Consider the following 27,599-nt stretch of genomic DNA (forward strand, 5'->3'; position numbering starts at 1 on the left):
AACAAAAGTGGTTTAAGCTCTTAAACATCTCCACAACCTCCTTTGACAACCCATTCAAATGTTCTCAGGTTATGATAGTGAGGAATTTCATATTTTATGTTTGATTATAAAATAGATTCTATAGGGTTAGAGAGAGGAATGACACTTGAAACTAAGTCTGAAATTCCATTTAAATCCCAATGGTTTTCTTGCTGAGAAGGCAAAACCACATCCAAACAGTAACATGTACTTCTAAACTCTGAGAAAGCTTGATTTAGAAGCATGGTAGAAATTTCTTCTTCCAAGATTCTACCTGAACAACACCCAGAGATGTCCAAATTCTCAAAAAGAAGTAAAATGTAAAAATGAACAGCCCTTTGGGGGTATCCAATTAATGCTAACTATCCAGTTATTGGAGAGGAAGTCATTTGCTTTTTGCAACAAATCCAAAGTTGTTCTCCTATGAATAGACCTACCTCCAAAGGGTAAATATACATCATCAAGTGAAATGCACAAGCTGCCTATCCATTTCTTTCTGTTGTGAAACAAAATTATAAATCATAAGGATGTAAAGAATTTGATAACCAAATCCCCATTCCCATTGAGTAAAGGCAAACAACTAATCCTTACCATGTGAGCAGATATATGAACTATCACTTGAAAACTTAAAAATAGAATTTGCAAAAACCCACATCCAAGTGGCATACTGCATAATGGGTATGCTTGCTCTTCCTTGGGAACTGAAGGTTGAGTTCTGTTGCTGACAAAGCTGAACAGTGACCCAGAATTAAATAATGTAGCCATATTTCAACATCATTTATAATTTCAGGCTGGAAATTTTACCTCTATTTGTAAGTTCCACTTAACTGGCTGTATCATAATAGTTGAATAAGAGCAAAACCATTTGACTGTTACTCTTTCATTATTAATTAAATATTAAGATTACTTATGATACATCATTTTGTGTTCTCCAACAATCCTGATGAAATCACCATTGCTTTTATGTAAGATATTAAGTAGATGACTGGTCCTTGGAAAACTTTCTAAGTAACTGACATGTGATTCTCTGGAGATTTGCCCTCTAAAAATCTGATAATGAATCATGTCCATACAAGCACTTGCCTTATTTTTTAAGGGGCATTAACTAAATGTTTATCAATACTAACAATCCTTTTTTTCTCCTTTCTTAATATTGCCACTGATTGCAGATGGGGAATGTCAGGGGTTCCATAATGGTTTACAGAGTATACATTAACACATGAAATTAAAACAGTTGTGATTTCATTAACTTAGGTAACCATCTGGGAAATGGCAGGAAGATCTTCAGCTGTTAGAATTGGTGGTTGATCCCATTTGTATTTTCATAGTAAGCATCTAGATCTTTCATATTTTTTACATTAGCAAGTCAGAGGGTATAGAGGTACTCTTCCAAGTGTCTCCACATATCAATTTCATTCCCATAGTCTTCAAAGGGCCGGTTCTAAGGCTTTCTCTCCAAACTGTTGAGAGATTGGCTTATTTTCAATCCAAGAATGCACAATGATAGGAGTTACATGAAACCTCCTTATCTAACATTCCTAATAATATACCACAAACTAGTTAGCTAAGATTTGACTTGTTCCCCTGACAAATCAACACAGCTAAAGCTCAAGTCACCAAAACAGTACCAGGCATTCGACTCAGAGCAGGACTCAACACTCCCAGGTGTAATGTATGACCAGACCACTCTACCATATTTAATACAGTCACGATTAACCTCATTTGTGGCTGCCAATCTGGAAGTAGCAGGCAGGAGCCTGTGAAGGATCTTAAGTGAACTCTCAGCCACATTCCCCATAAGTCTGCTCTTATTTAGATAGCGGTGCAGATGGACATATCACAAAATGTGCTCATGATATGAAAATGTGCCAAAAGGAACAAGCAAGTCCTAACTTTGGTTTAGAGTCAAAGGTAGGAATGTGGATATGATCCAGAGCAATGCAGCACTGAGCACACTAAGTGGAGAGACATTTAATGATTCATCTAAAAAGCTGGCTTTCAGGAGGGCTCTAAGGGTACTGGCCTCTGGCACGCTTGAACAGGTTTCTTTTTCCCCTAACTCTGCAGGTACTGAGACAAAAAGCATATAGCAAGTAGTGGGGCTAGTAAGAAAAGAGGATAATTGTGCTGTTATTTGGGCACTACCTTATTCTGTTCCCCTGAGGTTAGAGAAACAGTTTCCTTGAACTATATAATCTCATCTCTTTATCCTATATCAAGGATAAGATATTGCATTCTTTTGGAGTCAAGTAAAGTTCCTTTCAACAAATCTTCATGTTGGAACTTTCTAAAGCTCTGGCCCAGGGTTTCAATCTAAAATTGAGTAAATCTCCTTTGTATGAGAATGCTTTTTAATAAATTACCTCCCAATGAAACTATGTGAATTTTTTTCTAAACATCTTATCACCAATGGAAACAAGAGATGGCTTGAGAGCTTCCCCACCAAAAATGTCAAATAACCCCTTCCAAGCCACCTCAAATAAACACACAACCCTAAATAAAGCCACTAGATGGTTATTCATGTATTACAAGAAAATTCCCCTGTTCTCCTTTCCTAACAGCCACTCCAAGCCTGTCCTATAGGGAAATTCTGGAACTAAAATGCCCCCCCCTTTTTTTAAATTTGTTTGTTTGTTTGTTTGTTCGTTTATAGAGAGGAGTGAGGGAGGGGCAGAGATCAAGGGAGAGAGAGAATCCCAAGCAGGCGCCCACTGTCAGTGCAGGGCCTGATGCACAGCTTGAACTCAGGAACCGTGAGATCATGACCTGAGCTGAAATCAAAAGCCAGATGCTCAACCAACTGAGCCACCCAGTCCCCTTTCTTTTTCTTCTTTCTCTTCTCTCTTCATCTCTGTATTTCTTAAAATACTCATTCCAAATTGAAAACTGTAACAATTTTCCTTCAAAGTCTCTGCTGTCAACAGATAGGAATTAGGCATTAGAAGAGAAAGAAAAATTTAATTAACTTGTTTGGTGGCCACATCCCTTAACATCTTCTTTTATTCCTCTTTTATTCTTAGGATGTGATACAGTATGATATAATACAAAGGTGTGATACAATTTTTCCATTTCTATTACAATAAAATGTCACATAGTGACTCTAAAGAGTAGATAGAATGAAGATCTGATTTAGCTGAAAAGAAAGTTGAGATCATGTGAAATCAAAAAGGAAGAAAATGGGGAAAATAAATCCAGTTTTTTCCACAAAATCAGCTTTATGACTTAATGAAACTCATATATAGGTACACATTGTATGTTTAAAAGTCCCCATAATAAATGTGACAACTCTGAAAGTACTGGCCTTCTAAGACTTGAGCCTAGAGAAGTGGACAAAGCAACTAACTTGAGCCAATAGGTACAATGAACTAGAGGAATCCATAATAGTCTATCTGTCATCTTGGTTTCAGATGTCAATGGACCCACTGAGCACAATGAAGATCCACTGAAAGGAAATGAGAACCTAGTAGACTTCTCAAGGTAAGTCAGTCTCCTGGGTGAAAAGTACCTGCTGCTTCTTTGGTCTCTTTCTCCAAGCCTCCAGCATTTGAATCTAAATGACCATTCACAAGACCAAAAAGGCTTTCATCACAGGAAAGAAACAAGGTGCCATCTGTCACAGGAGCCATAAGGCATTAGAATCACCTCATTTAGGTGAATGTTTAAAAAGGACCTGAACAAAAGGGTATTCTAAGTCACCCAAATCCAAGAAATAGCAATAACTGAAACAATCAGGTCTGGACTTCTAAACACATGGTACCCAAACCTTCTTTTTATCTGTAAACTCTGGTACTTTTGTTGAAAATTAAATTCACTTGAAATTTCTGTGTCTCAGTTCAGGCTGCTGTAGCAAAATACCATAGAGTAGGTGGCTTAAACAGTACATACTTATTTCTTACATTTCTAAAAGCTGGGAAGTCCAAGATCAAGGTGCTAGCAGATTTGATATCTGGTGAGTCCCCTTTCCCTGGTTTGCAGATGGCTGCCTTCTTGCTGAATTCTCACATGGTGGAGACAGATCATTTCTCTCCTGTCTCTTCTTAGGAAGACTATTCATGAGAGCTCCACCCAAGTTACCTACTGTAGCCCCACCTCCAAATACCATCATATTGAGGACTGGGGCTTCAACATTTGAATCCGGTGCTATTCAGTCCATAGCAGTGTGTGACTAATTAAAGGATTTTCCATACATAGTTGTCAAGAGAGAAGGGCTTTAGAAAGGTCTCCAGTGGTCAGAATTGGTCTTTCAGGATTGGAAAATCAGTTCCCTGCAAGAGAAGACCTAAATCCTACTTCTGAAGCCCAGGGTTTAGATTATACCCTTCTCCTTGGTTCCTTCCCAAGAGATCTCATCTCACTTATTCTAATGAGCTAATGCTCTTGGTTTGGCCTCCTTCTTCATTTTTTTTAATCCAATGACCATTCACAAAACCAACAAAATCATAGGCAATTTACCCACATTGGACACAATGTCTTATCAAACATGAGTCTTTTCTCTCCAGAACAAAACAGAAAACAGAGATCTCAATGTTTTCAATCTTTTGTTCCCATGCAGTCAGTGAATTCTCAAGGAGAAGTAGTCCAGTGATCAGAGTTTCAAGCCACCAGTCAGACATAATGTTCATCAGAAACACCACCTATATTCCCTGGCAGACTAAAAAATTTAAACTACTAAGACAATAGTTCACAAATAAATAATTTTCTAAAAAACTCTAGAAGATGCAAAGTATAAGCAAGCTTGAGCACATTTTCCTTTAACCCTTTACCAGAAATAAATTCATTGAAAAAATAATTTGTAATGTTTATGTAGAGTCAGAGATAACTAAACTCCACCCATGTGAATAACCCTCAGTTGCAAAATCACTGTAGGGATTTGAGGAGCCAGACTAGTTTATTTTGCATCTTCTAATGCCAGCAAACTAAACATGAACACTAAAGTGTGAAAGAAAATTCTTAAGCTGTTTTCAAATCACAGGCATATGTTTGGCTGGAAAAACATACTGAGGAACAAACACTTCAAAGGCAAATCCTTTAGAAATGGAATCACTGGCACCAGACCTACTGCCTGTTAAATTGTTTGACCAAAAAGACTGCTTCAAGAATCCTCAGTTCTTTACCCCTATAACCAAAGCTGGAATATTTGGAAGCAGTCCTGAAACCATAACTTCACTTGTGACACAATCCCTTTTCCATAACTCTGGCCAAACAGTCTAACTCTCTAAGGAACCAAGAATGAAGCAACTTCTTGCTCTTGACGTACCCCCCAAGCAAAAAGGACTTCTCAAAGGTGATTAATTGTGATACAAAGAGACTACAAAACTACTCCACAGATGCAACACTACTTCTGATAGTCATAATATTATCACTTTTAAGTTGTTATTTTCTTGTGGGCTCATTTCCAGCTCATCTTTCAGATTAGTGTGTATTTGTGTGTGTGTGTGTGTGTGTGTGTGTGTGTGTGTGTGTGTACATATACTTATATATGTTTAACAAAAGAACTTCTATTTAGGACTTAAAGTCAATAAAAATTTTTAAACCACTTGATGGAAAGTTTGAGAGAATTTCTGTTTTGGATTTCTTTTGTCTTACAAATCAAGTATATATTTAATTCTCTGTGTTTACTAAATAAGAAGGCAAATAATAGAGGATGAGAATCAATTCTCTTTAAAAAAATATTTTTAGGATTTTTCATTTATCAAATCACAAATAAGCCATCCAGACAAAAACTCTTGGTTGGAATATAAATTATACATGTGAACATAAATTATAAATAGAAAACCCATTATATACACATATGCATATTTCTGGGTGTTTATGTTCCTCATAAGAAGACAGTAAGAAGGGACAATTCCCATATCTCTTGGTGCCAGCAGCATTGAAATCATTTAGTAATAAATAAATAATTTTCAGAAGTTTTTCAGAACCAATCCATTTCCAAGCATTTTATGTGTATTAAGTTTACCTTTTATTCAGTTATAAATTAGGAAATTTATACCCACATACCAGGAAAAGTTCTCTGTGATGCTAATTAGTTTCACTATTATTTTCTGCACAAAAGCAAATGGCATTTTCTGTCTTATTCTCCACCAGATTGTGAGAGGCATTTTTCTCCTTCTGAAGCTCACTTGAGTATTCATTCATCTAGGCTGCTATGTTTTCTGCCCTCCTCTCTGGCAGGCCTCAGGCCTGAAGAATTTCAAGGCATCAAAAACTTTAGCAGAGACTGTCTAGGAGCCAAATAGCCTCACCCCTAGTGCTCAGAAGCCACAAATGCCTTTTACGTTGCATGCTAAAAGAGAAAACCTACTTCAAAAAAAGACAACTATTTACATAAAGCACTTCGAAAGCTCCCACTATCACCATCGTCACCTTCCAAAAACTGTCTCTTGATACTCGCTTATTGCTTAAATATATAACCCACTGTCCTGGAATTGTCATCTTCTTCCTGCTTAGATAACTCAAAAAGGGACATGATGACAGAAGCTCTTTTTGAACCCAGCTAGATAACATGAAGAGTTGATTCTACTTTTGCCAAGAGAAATGAAAAGCAAAAGGGAATAGGTGGTTACATAAGACATTCCCAGTCCAGGCTTGCTCTGATTCTCCATTCTCAAGACTGGACTACCCTACAATGCAAAGTGATATAAACTCAACCTATTCTCATTACACACCTAGGTTATCACCCCTGGCTCATCATCAGTTCCATGCCTTGGCAATTATTTGTAAAACTGTAAGTCTCTCTGACCTTTAGTTTTCAGGATTTTTGAAACCAAAAAGCAAGTCTCAAAAGAATGAAGATAAAGACCAAATGGCAAAAGAAATGATGTCTGGCAGACATTTTCTTCAGATTAACATTCATGTCTTTTATTCTCATTTGGTAAACCTTAGAGAAGATCTCACATGCCCCCCCCCCGCTTTCTTGCCCTGTTCTCTCCATCACCCTATCCCACGCCCAAGTTGGAATGAAAGTCACCCTTCTTTATGTTTCCATAACATTTTATTCAAGTAGTTATCACATCGCTTACATCATAATTGCATATATGTCTTGTTTCCCTACTGGATAGCAAGTTAGTTGAGATCAGAGAATAGGTTTTATTCTACTTTTTTTCTCTCCAGTGTGCTTTGAAATGAATATTTGTTGAATTAAATCAAATTAAAGATAATAAAAAGTACTAGAATTAGTTGAATCCCTACTGCCTATATAGGACATTTATCATGAATAGTCTTTGAAGTTGAAAACTGTCCATATGTAAAGCCTGTAGCAAAAATTGTGAGAGAGCGGCAAATGAACCTGGGGTACAACAGATTAGGAATGGCTTTTTTTTTTAAAGAAGGACATGGTATCATATTCAGAAGCTAAAATAAGCCTCCTATTATGCATATGAATGAGAACTTATTAAACCAGGATTGCATGGTGCCTATCTGAAGTAAATAAGCCCAACTATAAAGGAGTTTAAAGTAGTAGTTAAGAATGTGGACTCTAAACTTAAAGGGTCTCCCAATGGCCAATTTGGAGAATATTTGAGCAACAAAATAAATAATTATAGTAATAGATTATAACCCATAGAATAGAAACTCATTCAGTCTTCACTAATATAAATAATGACAGCTTGGGGCACCTGGATGGCTCAATTGGTTAAGCATCCAGCTCTTGATTTCAGCTCAGGTTGAAACCATGATCTCATGGTTCATGTGATCAAGCCCCACTTCGGGCTCTGTGCTAACAGCTCAGAGCCTGCTTGGGATTTTCTCTTTCTCTCTCTCTCCCTTTCTCTCTGCTCCTCCCCCAACTCATGCAGTCTTTCTCTCCCTCTCTCTCTCTCTCTCTCTCTCTCTCTCTCTCTTAAAATAAAATAAATAAATAAGCATCCAACTTCAGGTCAGGTCATGATCTCACAGTTCATGGGTTCAAGCCCCATGTTGGGCTCTCTGCTATCAGCACAGAGCCTGCTTCAGATCCTTTGTCTCCCTGTCACTCTCTGCCCTTCCCCCCACTTGCACTCTCTCTCAAATAAACATTAAATAAATAAATAAATAAATAATAACTGTCTCAAGCAAGTATAAATAATAGATGATAACATTCAGGACAAAAGTATGATGAGAAGCAGGAAATTTATATTTTCTCAAAATGTCATTTGACACCAAATGAATGAGACTTCTTTAACAAATAAAACTCTACCTACCTCCAGTAAGTGGTCTTGAGTGACTGTATATATTTTATTCTTGTTCATTATATTTTTGAACTACATTTTCAAATGTCAAAGGCAAAAATGGTATACTTGTAGTAGAAAACCCTGCAGACACCACCCTAACCAAATGATAAAAGTTAACATCACCAGTGATGGAAAAATGCAAATCATGTGCCTCTGATATGATGTACTGAAGAGAATGCCACAACAGTTCTATGTATTTTAGCCAAAAAATGCAAAACCTGAATTTAATCATGAGGAACTATCCAACAAACCCAAATTGAAGGACATTTAATGAAATAATTGACCAATACCTTTAATTTATTTTTCTTTTTAATTTAATTTTTATTTTTTAAATTTACATCCAAATTAGTTAGCATATAGTGCAACAATGATTTCAGGAGTAGATGCCTTAGTGTCCCTTACCCATTTAGCCCATCCCCCCTCCCACAACCCCTCCAGTAACCCTCAGTTTGTTCTCCATATTTATGAGTCTCTTCTGTTTTGCCCCCTCCCTGTTTTTATATTATTTTTGTTTCCCTTCCCTTATGTTCATCTGTTTTGTCTCTTAAAGTCCTCATATGAGTGAAGTCATATGATTTTTGTCTTTCTATGACTGGCTAATTTCACTTAGCATAATACCTTCCAGTTCCATCCACATAGTTGCAAATGGCAAGATTTCATTCTTTTTGATTGCCAAGTAATATATATATATTATATATATATATATAATATATATATATATAATTTATATTCATTTTATATATATTATATATATAATATTATATATATTATATATGTATATATTTTATATATATATATATTATATATATATAATATATATATATACACACCACATCTTCTTTATCCATTCACCCATCAATGGACATTTGGGCTCTTTCCATACTTTGGCTATTGTTGATAGTGCTGCTATAGACATGGGGGTACATGTGTCCCTTCGAAACAGCACACCTGTATCCCTTGGATAAATGCCTAGTAGTGCAATTTCTGGGTCGTAGGGTAATTCTATTTTTAGTTTTTTGAGGAACCTCCATACTGTTTTCCAGAGTGGCTACACCAGCTTGCATTCCCAGACCAATACCTTTGAAGAGTCATGATCATGAAAGAAAAAAAAAAAGATGATGAACTTCCTAGATTGGAAGAGACCAAGGAGATACTACAACTAAATTGTCCTGAGTTTGACTATGTTAGATTCCTCACATAGTGGTATCATGTAGTTTTTATCCTTCTGTGTTAGGCCTATTCATTTAACTTAATATCCTCCACGTTCATCTATGTTGTTGTAAATGACAGGATTTCCTTCTTTCTCATGGCTTTCTCCACACCCTTGCCAATACTTATTATCTCTTGTGTTTTTGACAAAGCCATTCTAACAAGCATGAGGTGATATTTTATTATGGCTTTGATTTGCATTTCCCTAATAATTATTAATGTTGAGCACTTTTCACATACCTACGGACCATTTGTATTTCTTCCCTAGCAAAATGTCTACTCAGTTCCTATGCACAATTTTTAATTGCATTATTTAGTATTTTGCTGTTGTGTTTTATGAGTTCCTCGTGTTTTTTTAGATATTAACTCCTTAACAGGTAATTTCCAAATATTTTCTCCCATTTGAAAGTTTACTTTTTACATTTTGCCAATGGTTTCCTTTGCTGTGCAAAAGCTCTTTAGTTTGATGTAGTCCCATTTATCTATTTTTGCTTTTGTTGCTTATGCTTTTGGTGTCCTATCAAAGAAATCACTGCCAAGCCCAATGTCGGGGGACATTTCCCCTATTTTTTCTTCTAAGAGTTGTATGGTTTTAGGTCTTACATTTAAATTTTTAATTAATTTTGAGTTAACTTTTGTGTATTGTATAAAATAAGGATCCAATTTCATTCTTTTGCATGTGGATCTCCCTTTTTCCTAACAACATTTGTTGAAGACACTTTCCTTTCCCTTTTGTGTAGTCTTGGCACCCTTGTCTAAGATCAACTGACCATATACACATGGATATACTTTTAGGCTCTCTATTCTTAATGACTTCACACTTTTACAAAACTGCAGCCTGTCCCCAAAATATATTCAAATTAGGTATGTTAAAACTCAACAGTTTCCAAAGGATTCCAAAATATTTTAATAGATGAATTGTTGAAGCAAGTAGATAGCTTCCCAAGAAAAGCACTTTGAAAAAGCAACCATATTTTAGATATATACATTCTTAATTAAGTTTTTAAAAAATCAGATTACATAATGGTAGACATGTTTGCCCTTTTAGAACTATCAAAGCAATAAGCCAAATGAACAGCAATTTCTGCTTTTTTGTACTTGCAAGATACAGTTGCTGCTCTTTATTTGATTTAAAGATACATGCATAAAAACTACTTCTAAACCTTTTTAAGGCAAATGTTTCTTTTTTTGTGTTTAAATCCATTTAAATTGGATTTGGTTTTGTTTTTGTTTTGTTTTCATTTTTGGAGGGTGATGGTTGGTTTTGTTTTACTTTTGTTTTGCCTCCAAAAAGTATGTAGTACCTCTTGGGCTCATTGGCAGGTCTCAGATTTCATAAAACCTGAGCTGGAAATTACAGTCCTGAACTAAGACTCCAGTAACACAAGATTATAGAAAGTCTGGTATTATTTCAAGTCAGGATTTTCTTCCATATCCAATTTCACCCAAAGTCGAGCATTAGCCAGCACCTTTCATACAGCAGAAAGGAGATTTGATTAATATGATTTCTTTGTAGAAAAATCTAAGAAGATTAAGGCACAATGATATAGGGAAAGCGTGCCCCTTCTCAACATGACATTCTTCAGCACTATATAGAGGTCTGAAGATCCTTCTAGTCATTAGATTGTTCATACTAGCTGCATTTGAAAGAGGCGGGAAAAATCTATCATCAAGGAAAACTTTCATTTTTTTTTTTTCATATTTTAGTTTCCATCTCACCAACAGGTCAACAAATCTGGAGGTCGGTATCCATTTCACTCTATAGGCAGGAAAGAGCATCTTTCAAACAAATATTTGCACATTGTTTCCCCCATCCATCCCACCCCTCTTTTTTGGGACTGGATTTTGTGATGGTCTCCAGGGAAAAAATTAGAAACTTCTAGATGACTCCTGTACTCAGTGAAGCACGATGCAAAATAAATCTAGTTGGGGTGATTTCCGTTAACTATTTTCCATCTGCACATTCTGAAAATCTAATATTATCCAAGAGGCATGCTTTTCTGATAGGAGGAAATGAATTCAAAGCTAGTTTTAAAAAATGTGTATATCAAATGTCATGTACATCTTCCACTTTTACATTATGTGTTTGTATGAAATATATATATGTGTTAAGAAAAAAGAATAAAATTAAAACACCTTTCCCTAGACCCTCTCAAATTTCAGAATATAAGCTTTATATTCCCACCGCTTTGCTCAAATGTAGACCATTTGAGAACATGATAGATGAGGGAGTAAATTACTTTCAATACACCATTTCCAAGGTTGTTTTCTCCTTAGACTATCACATGTCAATTTGATGGATATGAATGTGAAGATTCAGTTACAATAGAAAGGGCTACAGGGTCAGAATTCACTGTGCAGCCGTCTTTGTACATCTCAGCAGCCCAGCTAAGACACCTCAGTGCTCACAACTTAAAGAACCCCTACTGTACCAGTCAGGGGCCCCTTGATCCTTCCTTCTCTTCAGAAATCTGGCAACCCGCACAGGCTACCTAAACAGATACCAAACACTACCTTAGTTGTTGGGGGGAAGGGAGTGAAGCTGATAAGCCTGGTATTTAACAGCCATATATTCAAATGTAATTTATATTTTAAATGATGGCACAAATAGTTAACTCCTGACTTTGAAAACAAAGTGAGTTTTTACCTGTCTTCACAATATTTACTGCAAATTATAACATAATACTAATATGTTAGTTAAATAGTTAATTATGTTAAAAACTACTAGTTTTAATACATAAATCCTAGTATAGATAATATAGATAAAACCTGTAGCATAACTCATCATAGACAAAGTAATGTAGTTATTTGAATATACAGGAACCACTAAAACTCAGTATCTGTTCTCAAGCAAAACCCTAAGTTTTTATTTTTAACATCACAAAGAAAGATATGTAAAACCAAGAGTTTGCAGACCTCATAGAGAGACAATAATAAGTCAAGGATGCCACTACAGTCTCTTCCTAGTAGGTTGAATCATACGAAATTAACACTTTTGAAGGTGGTCAAAAGTGGTCAAACATCAACAATTTCATATGTTTCCATATAATACTTAAAACTGTATATAATACAAATTAGATCTAGAACCTATCCACTTCTCATTTCCACCACTACCCTATTGAAGTCATCATCTTTCATCTGGAAAATTCCAATAGGTTCCTAATGGTCCCCTTGCTTCCACTCTCTTCTATAATTGATTCCCTCTTCTGCCGCCAGAGTCTTCCTTTTTTTAAACTTTTTTTTTAAGTTTGACATGCATAAAAGTGCACAAGTTGTGAATATACAATTTGATGAATTTTCACAAACTGAACACATTCATCTAACCAGTGCCCAGATCAAGAAATAGAATCTTCACATAAATAAACTCATTCTTGCATTTGACTTTTCCACCTCAATAGTATATTTGAGATGGCATTTTCTTTCATGCTATTGTGGGTAACAACAAATTGTTCATTCTCCTTGCCATGTAACATTCCATTGTATAAATATATCACAACGTATTCATCTGTTCCACTGTTAATGAAGCAGCGTGATTTTTTTAAATGTTTATTTATTTATTTGGTGGGGAGGGAGGGAGAGAACATGAGGAAGAGGGGCAGAGAGTGAGGAAGAGAGAGAATCCCAGGCAGGCTCCACATCCAGCTAAGAGCCTGACACGGGGCTTGATTTCTCGACCATGAGATCATTTCCTGAGCCAAAATCAAGAGTCAGAAGCTTAACCAACTGAGCCACCCAGGCGCCCCAAGAGTGATCTTTTTTAAATATAAATAAGATCAGGTAATTTCCCTAATTAAAAGTTCATTTGCTTCCCATTGCATCCAAAAGTCCTTACCATGGCACTAGCCTACCTCTCTAATTCACTGTGTCATGCCCCCAGCACCCTCTCCCCAGTGCCCTTGCTGTAGCCACACAGTCCTTATTTCTATCTTCTCTCCATTACATGCTAAGCTCTTTCCCACAACAGAGCCTATACATAGGCTAGTTGCTTTCCAGAATGTCTCTCTGGACATTACCATTCTGTTCTCTACCCACCCAAATCAAGGCCCACATTTACAGGGTTGGCTCTGACTCATCCTTCAGCTTAAACCAAGATCATGTTCTCAGACATGCCTTTCCTAACCTTCTTCTTTGGACTATCCCCTTACTCTATTTCACACCATCATACTTGTTTCACTTTGACTTTTTACTTTATTTCACCTTGACTTTTTACTTTGACACTGAGAGGAAAATATTAAGGATTAAATGCCTACATTTTTGATATAGAGAGAAATATAATATGGTTTATTTTTAAAGCAGAGCTCCACCTAAGGGGGGAGGGGGGCACTGGGGAGTGGGGTAGATTTAATATCTAGGTTATAGCCAAACCTCAACTCATGCAATCATTCAATCAATTTAATAGAAATAGCCTTCTAGCTGGTTATATAATACAGAATTGTTGTTTGTTAATGGTTAACACTTTTTCACTTTAAATCTGTTGCTTTGGGATTATAGTCAGTCAGTATGATAAAGGGCTCCAGATGGAGAAATCTTGAGACCAAAGTCTTATTACTGCAATCTCTGAATTCCTAACTAGACTTCTAAGGTGCCCTGCAACACACCTTGTGGGAGTATTCCCTGCAGGCCAAGTGGCACCAACTTCCCACAACACTATAAACAAAGAGTTCCAAGAACAAAATCACTGCATCTGAAAAAAAGGGAGGTTTTATATGGAAAGCATTTACAGAGTTTTCTGCAAAGGTACAAAAAGTTTCTATGCAGGAAGATGAAGCAAATTTTACTCAGCTTTTCAAAACTAAACCAGAATGTTCTATCAAGCAACTAGAGAGGGTAAACCAGCAGATTTATGTAATTTGCAAGTCCTGGGCATTTCTAATTAAGAAAAAAAAAGTGTCATGTTTTTTAAAAAAAAGGCAATGTATTTTTAAAAGGTAGTAGGGAAATTAAATGTGTTCGGTTGGGTTTAACTTCTTCATGAAAATAAGCTTCTTATTCTGGTAAGAAATGGGTCATAGCAATAAAAGTGTGCTGTAAATTCAACTTGACAAATGAGAAAATGAATTCCTGAGGGGAAGGCCTATTAAAGGAATATTTTAATTTAATCATGCAATGAATATTTTTGAGAAGCTTCTATATATGCAAGAAACTGCCTTACATATTTTAATGAGGTAAAACATAGTATTAGTTAATATAGTAATAGTTTCTTCTATTACTAACTTCTCAGCTATAATATAAAAAGATCAAATATAAGGAAAAAATGTGAAACTCCTATGTGAAGATGCCAGCTTCTAATATTCGCTTAAAAACTTCAAAATTCAGTAATGTGTTACACCCATAACTTAAAGACATGTGCAGAGCATTAGTCATTTCAATGAACAGAAAAACAGCCTGCTTCTTTGGTATAAAATGTGATATGATGCCACCTTATGGTTGAAAATTAAATATGATGATAAACAATCATTTTCAAATATATTTTCTAGATCCCTGGGGAGGGAGGGGCGAAAATAGTGAATACTACTACATCTAGAAAATTCATAAATATAAATACATAGAACCAACTTAATCCTGGGAATAAAGTATAAAACGGTTACTACTAAAGCATGCAAGATCTGTCACACAGGAATTTTGTGCCCATTCCAGGTATTTTCATAGCAAATGTCAGTTGGGTTTTCTAGGCTCAAATGGTTGTTCTTTACTTCCAACTTCAAAAATCAACAAAAATATAAAGTGAAACCAAGTGAAAAGTGTTGATATCAACCCCATATAGTTTACTAGGTATCAGGATGAATGACTGAATGTGCCGTTTTTGTGTATCAAAAATGGTCAAATATTGGAAACTTCATATGGCTCCTTCCATAATAACTTTAAATGTTAATGCAAATTCTACAAACTCAAATAATAAGCAAGTATAACTTTAGTATTAGTCCAATATTGTGTCTGTCACTGCTCACTAAATGACCAGAGAAACCTGGCCTGGCTCTTCCCAGATGCTCTTCAATAATGACACTTCTCTATGGTATACTGATCTCCACCCTGGGTCTCCTGTACTTTTATATCCTTGGTAGTGATCTATGATTCACTTCCAGTGAGCACTGCAGAAGTTTCTCACTCAGTCTGCAATTACTCAGAGTTCCAACTTTGAAGTCGAGCATCATTATCAACCAAAGTTTCGTAGTCCAGTAATTCTGTTTCTATTTACTATTGAACAAACTAAGGAATTTTGGGAAATGCAGATTTTCTTCAATGCTTATTCTATAAACTATCATGAAAATTCCAAAATTTGCTCAATTTTGCTCAATATTTGCTCAATATAAAGCCTCACTGGTTCCTGAGAAGAAAAAGTATCTTCCAGCCTGAGAACTACCTGAAATATTTATTCAAATATTCAAGATATTTCTCTTGTCACACTATCAAATATTCTTCTTCCTTCCTCTTTCTCTAACAATGACCTTATAATCAAAATGTCCAGTGCTCAACTATTGAATCCTTATCAGATATGTTGGGTTATTCTACCTTAGCAATAGATTTTGGAAAAATACTACAGGAAAGTGATAGAAACCCACTTGTAAACAAGGCTCTATTTAAGGTGTACTCATGCATGTAAAATCACTGCAAAACTCAAGAAATCATATGAAAAATGTTAATATTAGGGGAAACTGGATGAATATTATATGGAAACTATTATCTTTGCAGCTTTTCTATATATTTAAAGTTATTCCCAAACAAAAAGTTTATTTAAGGGGGAAAAGAAAAAAAAAAAAAACAAGGGTACCTGGCTGGCTCAGTCAGTGGAGCATGTGACTTTTGATCTAAGGGGGTGTAAATTCAAGCTCCACCTTGTATATAGAAATTACTTAAAAGAATCTTTAGGGTTTCCTGTGTGGCTCAGTCCATTGAGCGTCCAACTTCTGGCTCACATCATGATCTTATGGTTTCGGGTTCCTCAATTTCAACCCTGCTTCTGGCTTGCTGCTATCAGCATGGAGCCCAGATCCTCTGTCCCCCCTCTCTCTCTGCCCCTCCCCTGCTCATGCACACTATCTCAAAATAAATAAAAATTTTAAATAAAATAAAATCTTCAAAACAAATAAAAACAGCTTAGGAAATTATAACCAAGTCATAGCTAATTTGTCTTCTCTCCAATAGCTTTACCAGACTGAGGGCTCTTTTCCTCTTTTGCACATTTATTTATGTATTCCACATAGACAAGTTCCCTTACATCTGTGAGCAGATTGGAGCTGCCATCTTACTCCTGAGAAGAAAGTCCAGCTTGGCGACTCCTAGTTTGAAGTTCCCTGATCCATTGCCAGTGCAGATAGAGACATGATTGCCCTGTGAGTTTAGGCAGGTCACTTCCCTCTCTGCACTTTGTTATGTACTATGCCTAAAGAGACAGATAATTCTTACCTCCCACCTCTACTAGAAACGGAAAGCTAAAAGGTTAATCTGAACATATTTTTTAGGAGTAAGAACATATTTTGAAGTGCCAACTTCATACACAATATGGGCTATTACTGTCTGATGGTTTTGTCAGCCTTAGATAGCAAGCTTCTGGAGGCAGATCCTGCTCTTTGAATCACAATAATTACTCTTGCGTTCCTTCATAAATAACATTGAAAACCCTTAACTCTACAGTTCTAGTCCTGAAATTTAGGATTCATTTATAGTAAGTAGCTTTGTAGCTACCTGTGAGTACCTCAATATTAGCAATGCGTTTTCTAAATATTGCATCTTCTAAATGTTTGTTTCACTTCTAATAGAGCACAAGGATCCCAAAAATCTGCCTTTCTAACCCTGTTTACATCCTGAGAAAGAACTTGTGCCCAGAATCACATAATAACACATAGACATCTGTTCAACGGCTCCCTTGAGCCCTCTCATTTGGCTGCCATTTCACTCCTGGCTATCTCACTGTTTAACCTTTTGCCTCCTCCAAAGCAGTTAGTGGAAGCCACAGTATGAAGAATGGGGGTTCTTAGAAGCCGCTGAGATCAAAAGGGTCCACCCTGCATGAATAGCATTTCTCTCTTCCTAGGCAGGTTCTGCTATTGCTGTGGGGGGGTAGGGGGGAAGGGGAGAGAAATGGGGTTTTTTTTTGTTTTTTGTTTTTTCATTAATTCCAAGCTGACAACTTCAGAGTAGGAATTTAGAAGTTTCACAGCTAGAAGAAATGCATAACTTAATGGTTATGGGTGATGTATACAGCCTTCCATGTTAAGGGGAAAGACAGAACCTAAAGATTCTAACCCCAAGTGGAACACCACTCAGACTATCCATGAGGAAATCTGATTAATAAGTGTTATCTGCCTGCCCTTCTCTTTCTTCTGACTGCAGATTTGTTTTTCTTAGAAAGTGACAGAGCTTTTATTTCCTACAGGCCCAGACTAAATATCAAACTGAGCCTAAAGAACTGAGAAATCCCCCCTGTGTCACCTTCTAGAGCCCCTGCTAACTTTTGCAACTCCAAAAAACAAGTCACTCCTGCTTTCCAGAAAACACTCAGGGAGCAGCACCAGCTCCTCACCAGGGCCTCAAAGAGCAGAGAGGGCCTCCTACATTAGGTGCAAGAGAAAACCTCCACCCAACCCTTCCTCATCTTGCCTAAGGCAGGCTATGAAATCTCATCAAAAACATAGTGAGAACCATCAGTGTATGGAAGGACCTAAATACAATCAAATTTGGGGAATCTGACAAAGTTCAAATGGAGGAAAATTTAGAGTTGTGCTGTCTAATATGGTAACCATCAGCCATATCCAGCTATTTAGATTTAAATTACTTTAAATTAGGGGCACCTGGGTGGCTCACTCAGTTGAGCGACCAATTTCGGCTCAGGTCATGATCTCACGGTTTGTGAGTTCGAGCCCCATGTCGGGCTCTGTGCTGACAGCTCGGAGCCTGGAGCCTGCTTCTGATTCTGTGTCTCCCTCTCTCTCTGCCCCTCCCCACTCATGCTCTGTCTCTCTGTGTCTCAGAAATAAATAAACATCAAAAAAAATTTTTTTAATAAATTACTTTAAATAAAATTGAAAACTCTATTCCCCAGTCACACTAGCCATTAGTGGCTATAGTGCTGGACAGCAAAATATGAAGTGTTTCCATTGCAGAAGCATAAACATTGCAGAAGGTTATATTGGCCAGCACTGATATAGATCATACAGAGAACTACATTTGGATTCTTCAAATTCTGCTATGTTATCTTCAGTTCCTTTTAGAGAACATTCATTGACCATTTACTTTATGCAAGACATTGGGCAAAGTACATGTTCATACAAAGATGAATGGGATGGTAACTGAGCATCAGGAAATTATATTTGAGATTTTAGAAATATACAAGTAAACAACTACCTGCGTTATAAGAAAGAAATGTGTGCTGAATCAGAAGAATAAGCAAATTGCTGTGCTTAGACAAATAGAGGATAAAGCCATTTCACACTGATCTTCAGCAGTCCCAGAGTTCCAAGATGACAAGCACTGTCCTGATTAAGAAGCTGTTCATTTCCATGCTGCCTGCTCCATGTCAATGGCATTTGAATTCATACCATCAAAATTGCTTTGAAAACTTGTCCAAAATAAGATTTCTGGTGAGAAGAAGACATAAGAAATATAAGAAGCACAACATGATAATGAAAGAACTCAGAATCTGGAGTCAGAAGACTTGTTTGAGAGCTTTTCCTGTTCTTACAAGCAGTGTGACCTTGGGTAAACCACTTAACTTTTCTGAGCCTTGAGATCCTCATTTCAAAGTGGGGGAAATAACCCCTACCCCATCTTCTCCATAAGCTAATACTATAAGAGTAAACATGATAACAAAGGCACGTTAGATACAGTAGAATGCTGTGTTATTATTATTATCCCTGAAAAATGATATGAGACTTTAGAGGACATATATAATCCATTACTGGCAAGTAAATTTTGAACTGCATGTGGAAAGTTCAAATTCTGCACAAAGAATGGTATCAAATTCTCAATCTATAAATCTTTGCTTAGATATACAAGCAAAAATATACACTGTCTGCCATCACTTCTATCTCTTCTACTGGGGCCATGGCAAGCCCAAGTTCACTATATCTTAATCTCAGAGGACAGTCTGCCTCATTCCAGCATGAAGGAAGCCATATCATTGAGGGTGAAATTACTTGAATGACAAATAATTAAAAATTTCCCAGCTAGGGCAAGTCAGCCAATGAATGGGAAAGTGAAATAGGTTTGTTTGCTATGGAGAATAGAATGGATCAGTGGGATCATTGCATCAGTGTGCAAATGGAAGGAAAGGAGGCCTTGGAACAATCGCTAGATATGTGTTCTGTTGATTTTATGAGGAATTTTAATAAGAATTTCACACTTTGTAACCACAAGTTTTGAGTCTGTCCGTGAAAATGCTAAATGCTTCTGTAAACGTAAAACGACACCACTTTTACTTTCCTGCAGCTCCTGGCAATAGCATGGAATGATTTCTTTTTCAGCAGAGAGTGTGACTAGATTGGGTTTTCTTCCAGATGTGTGGGGAATGGTTTTAATTAACTGGTGCCATGCCTTAATTTTTGAGCACCCCCTTGAACCTATTGGGTTTGGCAGTGCCAGCAAGAGTGGACCGTGGAGGGGGCCTTCCAGCCATCCAAGCTATGGTTTTGCCATGCTCACCATGTAGCTGGCACAGACTCACATATAACAGAATAGAAATGCTTATACTGGGATGCAAACACTGAATAGCATAAATTTTCAACAAGGAGGTCTAAGGTTAAAATAATAAACTTCAAATGATGTATGCCACATGTGACATTTTGGTTCCAGACGTAACAACCCAAACCAAGGTCTTTTGCTTGACAATTCCAAAACAATATTACTCTCCTAGGTTTCTGATTTTGATTTTGCCTCAATTGCTCACAGATTACACTTTGGCAAACTTGAAGACAACACAGTACTGTTTAAAATGCACATGCCAGGAAGCCTTCGTGATGATCTGCACTAAATCATCTCTGAATTCTTCGTTCCTGTGGTCACTTAACCATTTCCACAAACGTGGCATGGACTTTTTCTTCTGGAAGGAAATTTGAAATAATCACTCTGAATAAGTAGTACAGTGAACTCTCCCCCTCCCCGTATAAAACAATAGACATTTGTTCTAATATAATTGGCCATTTATCCAGATCTCGGCAATTTATAGCTCAACTTTCTGAAACTGAAATCACAACATTTTAGTTGCAAATTAGACTTATCAGTCATGGAAAAGTACGGAAGTGGGCTCCAAAAAGTCCAAGCTTTGGTATGCACTTCATAGCCCAGTTGAAAGGTCCAATGGTCTTTGAATTTCTTCATTGTTTTGAAATTCTACTTTTAAATTATAATGAAGACTTTGAAGTACACATTTTATCTTTAAATGCTTCAACTTTAATATCCTTAAGGTCAGAAGTATAAGACAATCATGGAAATAAGTATTATTTAGTTTTTTGTTCTATCACCATGTCTTTGTAAGGAGGGTAAGTTATTGATAACCCTCCCTCATTATGTTATAAGGCCCAAGATGACACAAATGATTAGCAATGAAGGCAAACAACGTGGTTATTTGAAGGCCACTTTATTTGAAAATATAGTGATGGCTTTTTCCATACTTTAGTTGAACCACATAAGCATAGGTAAATTCGCAATAAAAGTACCACATAACACAATAATAAAACATTAAAAGAACAATGAGAAAATCAACCAGATTGTTTCTAAATCACAAAATTAATGTATGCTAGGTAGATGAATGCCTTTAAAAAAAAAAACTCTTCAGAAACACTATTTAAAGGCAAAATAATATATTAGGGCACAAGCAGAAATGGAGAAATGCAAATCAAACATAACCCAGGTATATCCCAATCAAAGTTAAAGGAAGCAGTGACTCTGGGAGAAAAGCCAAAGGAATTCAAATGACCATAAAATGTCAGAGCTGGAGGGATCTGAGGGCTCACCTATTCTACCCCAACATTTTACAAGTGAGGAAAATGAGGCCCAGATAAGGAATTAGCGTAAATCAAGAAAAGGATTGGAACCAGTGTTAGGTCCCCTCCCTCTATTCAACCACTGCTCATGCTAATCTTTTTGGGTTTTTTTTAGTTTATTTATTTATTTATTTATTTATTTATTTATTTATTTATTTTGAGAGAGAGAAAGACAGCGTGAGTGGGAGAGGGTCAGAGAGAGAGGGAGGGAGAGAGAATCCCAAGCAGGCTCTGCACCATCAGCCCAACACCAGGCTTGAACTCACAAACCACAAGATCACAACCCAAGCTGAAATCAAGAGTCGGACACTTAACCGACTGAGCCATCCAGGCACCCCTAGACCTCAGCCTTTAGTCCCAGTTCTGGTCATGACACTTAATTGTCAGTGAGTGACACTGGGCAAATCACAAAATCCTTCTATACCTCTGATTTCTCCCCTGTAAAAAGCAGGATAGTATTAACCACTCTATAGTCTTCGTAAGATGATTATACAATATCATTATATAGACAATTCACATAATAAAGTTACACACTCAAAAGAATAAAAAGGAAATATCAAAGTAGTTTGTTTTTTAAATATTATTTGAAGCTACAAATGGATAGGAAATTCTCAAAGTTCAAGGCCCTGAAGAAGCCTAGAGTCAGTAAATCCACAGACCAGTCATAAAACAAAGACGTTTTATCTTCTTTCAAATGCTTTTCTAAAGTTATCAAGTAAAAATGATGATGGAGAAGAAAAGAATATCATGGCATCTGAATTAATAGGCATTAGACACTTGAAACATAGAACTGCAATAAATGTGCAAATTTAAATTTGGGAGTTTTCCTTTTGTGTTCTCCTTATAGTTATTCATGATACAGGCAATATCATTTGCAAGCAAAGATAAACATTCTTCACCGATGCCAGCAAACATTCTCTGTAGCAAAACTTATTAATGAACATCTTCTCACCAGTGGGTCCCTACCACCTACCAAGAAGAAAAACAAACTAATTATTTTTCTTGAATTTTTTTCAATTTTTATATTTTATATATTAAGCAAAAAGATAACTGAAAGCCTGTGGGCATTTAAGTCATATTATATTGCATATTCTTTACCTACTCATGTTATACGAAGACCCCATTCTTGTTGGTACGTCTTCATGAAAAATACCAATATGTGATTACTTCTCACTTCAAATTATAGTGAAGAAATTGTTGTAGAAATAGATTAGCTTATTTCATCACAATGTGCTTTTAATGACTAAAGAAAATAAGGGTTCTTGCATGACCCTGTGCCTGGAAGGATTCTTTAAACATAGGAAAGCCAGGTCCTTTTCTGATAAATTCAGATCTTTCTAGATTAAGAACATGGAAATGAGCATGGATTCTGGTGATTACAATTTAAAAAAAAAACATAACCAATATAAACAAGCAATAAGTTCTTCAGAAATCATGGTTGATTAGAAATGAGTTTAGAAATGAACCCATCACAGGGGCACCTGGGTGGCTCAGTCGGTTGAGCATCCGACTTTGGCTCAGGTCATGATCTCGCAGTTTGTGACTTCGAGCCCTGCGTTGGGCTCTGTGCTGACAGCTCAGAGCCTGGACCCTGCTTCGGATTCTGTGTCTCCCTCTCTCTCTGCCCATCCCCTGCTCATGTTCTGTCTCTCAATAATAAATAAACGTTAAAAAAAATTAAAAAAAAAAAAAAGAAATGAACCCACCACACAAGCCAACATGGTATCATTTGTATGGTCTAGAATCCTAGTGTTTGTAGCTGTGTGCTAGATGTATCAAGGACACAGCTACAGGCACTGTTTCAGTTCCTGATGAGTTTCTTTTGTTCTCTTCTCTGATGATAGACTGATTCTCTGGTCCATCCCCACTATCTGTCCTACTCAGGGCCTCAGTGATAAGAGACACTTTGTAAGATGTGTTGTAGGAGCACATTCATCACCACTACAATATGGGAGAGGGGGGGATTCTTCAAGGTAGAGGCCCTACAGTAATGATGACTAAATGTGGGAAAGCACTTCCATTTCTGGCCACTACAGGCAAACCTATCTTCTGAAACAACTATAGAACTTGACAAGACATGTGAAATGACTGTTTTCAGATGTTGGACAGTGGGCAAAATCTGATCCGTAAGAGAAGGGAAACAAACAAGGTGAACCTGGAAGTGCTTTACACATCACAGGGTAGGGTACCGAAGAAACTGGTCAGAATTCAGGGCCATAGAGGCAGCTGGAATTCATGGGCATAGTACTAGGGAGAGGGGGCTATGTGATTTGTCTGCACAAATACATAATTCCAAGTTAAGAAAAGTGCTAGGAAGGAATAAACAGAAGTTCCAGAAATCTGCAGAGGCCTGCTTGAGTCTTGGGCTGGATACTAGGTAGTAGATACATAGACAAGACTCTACAAAGCCAGGGAAAGAACTACAGGGGAGCTGTGGGCTGACCAGAGTTCCCACAGGATTTGGAAGGGTTCAAGTTTCAATTTGCCAAAATAGGGAGACCTCACTAAACACCCTGAACATTCAACATATCCTATAAAGACCATGACTTAGAAGAACTGCTCTATCCCTAGTAAAGGTACTCTATATCTGCCCTAACACAGCTGAAATACCAGCCTCAAAAGATCAAACAAATGGCTGTTTTGCCAAGCATACCATGTAAACTCCTTAGTAATACAAGATGTTAACTATGCTGCTTGTCATTAAATCATGGCCAATGTGTGTTTATGCTGCATTAGGTCAGACACTCTTACTCCAGATCTACAGACAAAATCTTAAGTGGACAAGAAGTGAACTAGATTGAAATTATAGGTGGACTCTATTTTTTCTTATTTGGTATTTTTCAAGACCAAGACGGAAGGCATGCTTTGCAAATTCAGCACAGTCTTAACAAGAAAATCCTGAGTCAATCAATGGACCTCACTGAGCAACCTTGGAGCCCATCTCAGTATTTTCACCAATCCCTCACTCATCAGTGACACACCTAACTCCTCTCTCCTAAAAATATTAACATTTACAAGGGTTCGTTAGTACCAGGAAATGTGCTGAGCTCTTTACATGCATCACCTCATTTCCACAATCCTATGAAGTGGGATTACTATTATGCCTACTTACATATAACAGAATAGAGGCTTGAAGAAGTTTGACATGATGCTCTAAATGTCATACAGGTGGTAAGGGATGGAGAAAGGTTGTAGCCCACAGCTGCACGACTCCCAAGCCAGGCATTTAATCATATACGATTCTGTGTTGAGAGTGAACATATGGATTTTACTCCCAGAAACTCTCAGAATTTCCACACAAGAATTTCTACAATAATATAGCAATCAGGTAAGTAAATAAAAGCCAGACTTTCCTTTATGCCTCTTGCCTGATTCCTTCATATACCAGACAGCTGGGGCAAACTAAATCGTATGAATTTTTGTTTTGATCTGGGCATGGGGCGGGGGGATGCGGTAGCATTTTGAAATTATGGGGTCTGAATAACTTTTTCTCTGTTGTGGTATTTTTATCAAAAATGGCAATTTCCAAAGAAAGCCAAATTCCTTGATATAGTCTGCTCTAAACGCTCATCTATAATTTCACTCTAAACATAACTTTCTCTATTGGTTCAGCTAATCATTTAAAGATGCTATAGACATTCTTAAATGTTTAGACTTTCATGAAAGACCTGACTGCTATAAAAATTCACAGTATAACCCTAGACAAGTCAGTGAATCTTCCTGGGCCACAGTGTCCTTGTGTAGAAAATGAGAACCTTGAACTATATTGGCCTTCACCAAATTACATATCACAGAACAGTCCTAAGAGATACCCCCCCTCAAAAAATAAGTTCCAGGGGCGCTTGGGTGGCTCAGTCAGTTGAGTGTCCGACTCTTGATTTTGGCTCAGGTCATGATCCCAGGGTCATAGGATCGAGCCCCATATCAGGTTCTGTGCTGAGCACGGAGCCCGCTTGAGATTTTCTCTCTCTCCCTCTACCCCTCTCCCCACTTACATGTCTCTCACTCTCTCTCTTTCCCTCTCTCTCAAGTTAAAAAAAAAAATCTTTACAGTTTAAAAAAAAGGAAGATCCAGATCAAATAAGTAGGAAGAAAGCTACAAACAATAGCCCCCATTTAGAGACTCATGATCCATTAGCCATGGATAATCTGTTAGCAAATTAAAACCTCAGAGAAGTCCTGCAGTAAAGCAATCTGTTTAACTGTGCTTAATTTCAAATTTCCAAAGCTCATTTGACCATAAAACAATTTCCCTGGAAAAAGGTCTACAAACATATGGAAGTAATATCCATTCATTCACTCAAAAAACTTTTTATTGAGCATCTACTCTATGCCAGACAGGGCACTGGATATTGGGCCTACAAGAATAAGCATTGTCCCTGTTTTCCCAGAACCCAGAGTTTCGTTAGGAAGATAAACAATAAATAAGCATCAAATAAACAGCTATATGATTCCAAGTTAAGCAAAGTGCTGTGAAGGAAAAAAATAGGTTTTCTAATATAAAATAATGACAATGGGGCATATTTAGATAAGATAGTGAAAAAGAGGCCTTTCTAATATCCTAATATATCAAGATATCATAGTATCTTAAGTGATACTAATATAATTTATGAGATCCTCATATAATTATTATCATTTAATGTTTGAAGAATGAGAAGGGCATGTAAAGAACAGAGGAAGGCATTCCAGGCAAAATACTAGCATTTGTGAAAACCCTGTGAAACTGATTAACAAGCTCAGAGAATAAAAAGGCCACAGAGGCCGAAGAGGAGGTGTAACTTCTAGGGGGACTGGAAAGATTGGCAGGGACCAGATCATGCAGGGCTTCAGGACCACAAAGAAGAGCTTGGGTTTTATTCTAAGTACAATGGAAAGGAATTCAAACTAGGAATTTATTTGATGGATAGAATTGGTTTTTTAAAGGTTCACTCTGGCTGTCCTGTGAGGAACAGTTTGGAAAGCCAGGAAAATACTTAGGAGGAATAAGAAGCTGTATTAGTTTTCAATTGATGCTGTACTAAATTATTCAGAAACTTGGTGGCTGAAACAATAGAAATTTATTATCCTAGAGTTCTGAAGGTCTGATGTCTGACATGGGTCTCCCTGACCTAAAATCAGCAGGACTCCATTCCTTTCTACAGGCTCTAGAGGTGAATCAATTACTTGCTCATTTGGGTTGTTGGCAGAACTCAGTTATCTAACGTGAAACTGAGGTGCCTGTTTTCTTGCTGACTGTAAACTTGGGCCATTCTCAGCTTCTAGAAGCCACCCACATTCCTTAGTGTGGGGTAGCCTTCCTCTCTCTTCAAAGCCAGTGATAGTGAGTTGAGCCTTTCTCATGCTTCATATTTCTCCTCTTTCTTTCATTTCGTCTCTGACTCAACCAAGAAATATTCCTCACTTTCAAGGACACATGTGAATTAAGTAGGGCCAAATAATCCCCAGATAATGCAGGATGATCTCACCAGCTGAAGGTCCATACTCTTAATCACATTGGCTAATTCCCCTTTGCCATGTAAAGTAACATATTCACAGATTCTGGGGATTAAATCATACACATCCTTGGGGGGGATAGGAGGAGAAGCATTATACTGCCTCCCGCAAAAGCTGTGGTAACAGTTCCAAGTGACAGATGAAACAAATTAGACCAATGTAATGGCAATGGAAAAAGGTAGGCTGATTTAAGGCATATTTTGGAGACGGAATTAAGAGGCTTGGCAATGATTGATTGTATGGATAAAGTGGTGGGTACAGGAGGAGGAAATCAAGACCAACTCCTAAATTCCTGGTCTTTCAGGCTTATCAGCTGAGTGCCAGGAGAGGCCTTTCATAAAATACAGAGGCTGGGAGTGAAACCAATTTTAAAGAAAAATTCAAGACTTCTGTTTGCTGTGGAAGACTCTAACAGAAACATTAACCAGATTATCTCTGAGATCTCTTTAACACACTGAGAATTTGCTAAAAATCTCTCTTCTATTGGAGAATTGTAGTGCCTAAATTCTTAAGTATCATTCCTGTTGTCTTGAGAAATAATATATATTCAAGGGTGATTTGTTTGTGATTTGTCACATTTTTTGGAGTAGAGGGAACCTTGGTACATTAGTTACCTATTACTGTGTAAAAAATTGCCCCCAAATTTAGCAGCTTACAACAACACAGTTCCCTGTGGGTCAGGAATTCAGAC

General features: G+C 37.0%; 1 long non-coding RNA gene across 4 annotated transcripts in view; it reads left to right on the plus strand.

The window, feature by feature from the left end:
- Positions 1-27,599, plus strand: part of LOC122207382 — a 301,136-nt gene that overhangs the window by 238,299 nt on the left and 35,238 nt on the right. For 2 of the 4 annotated variants that reach the window (XR_006196817.1, XR_006196807.1), the window contains one exon: positions 3,426-3,495. This is a non-coding gene — a long non-coding RNA (uncharacterized LOC122207382). Of the gene's footprint in view, positions 1-3,425; positions 3,496-6,105; positions 6,438-6,690; positions 6,774-27,599 lie in introns of those variants that run through there. The other 2 variants (XR_006196811.1, XR_006196809.1) reach the window with 2 other exon arrangements.

The sequence above is a fragment of the Panthera leo genome, chromosome A2 (assembly GCF_018350215.1).
Source record: "Panthera leo isolate Ple1 chromosome A2, P.leo_Ple1_pat1.1, whole genome shotgun sequence".
Classification (NCBI taxonomy): domain Eukaryota; kingdom Metazoa; phylum Chordata; class Mammalia; order Carnivora; family Felidae; genus Panthera; species Panthera leo.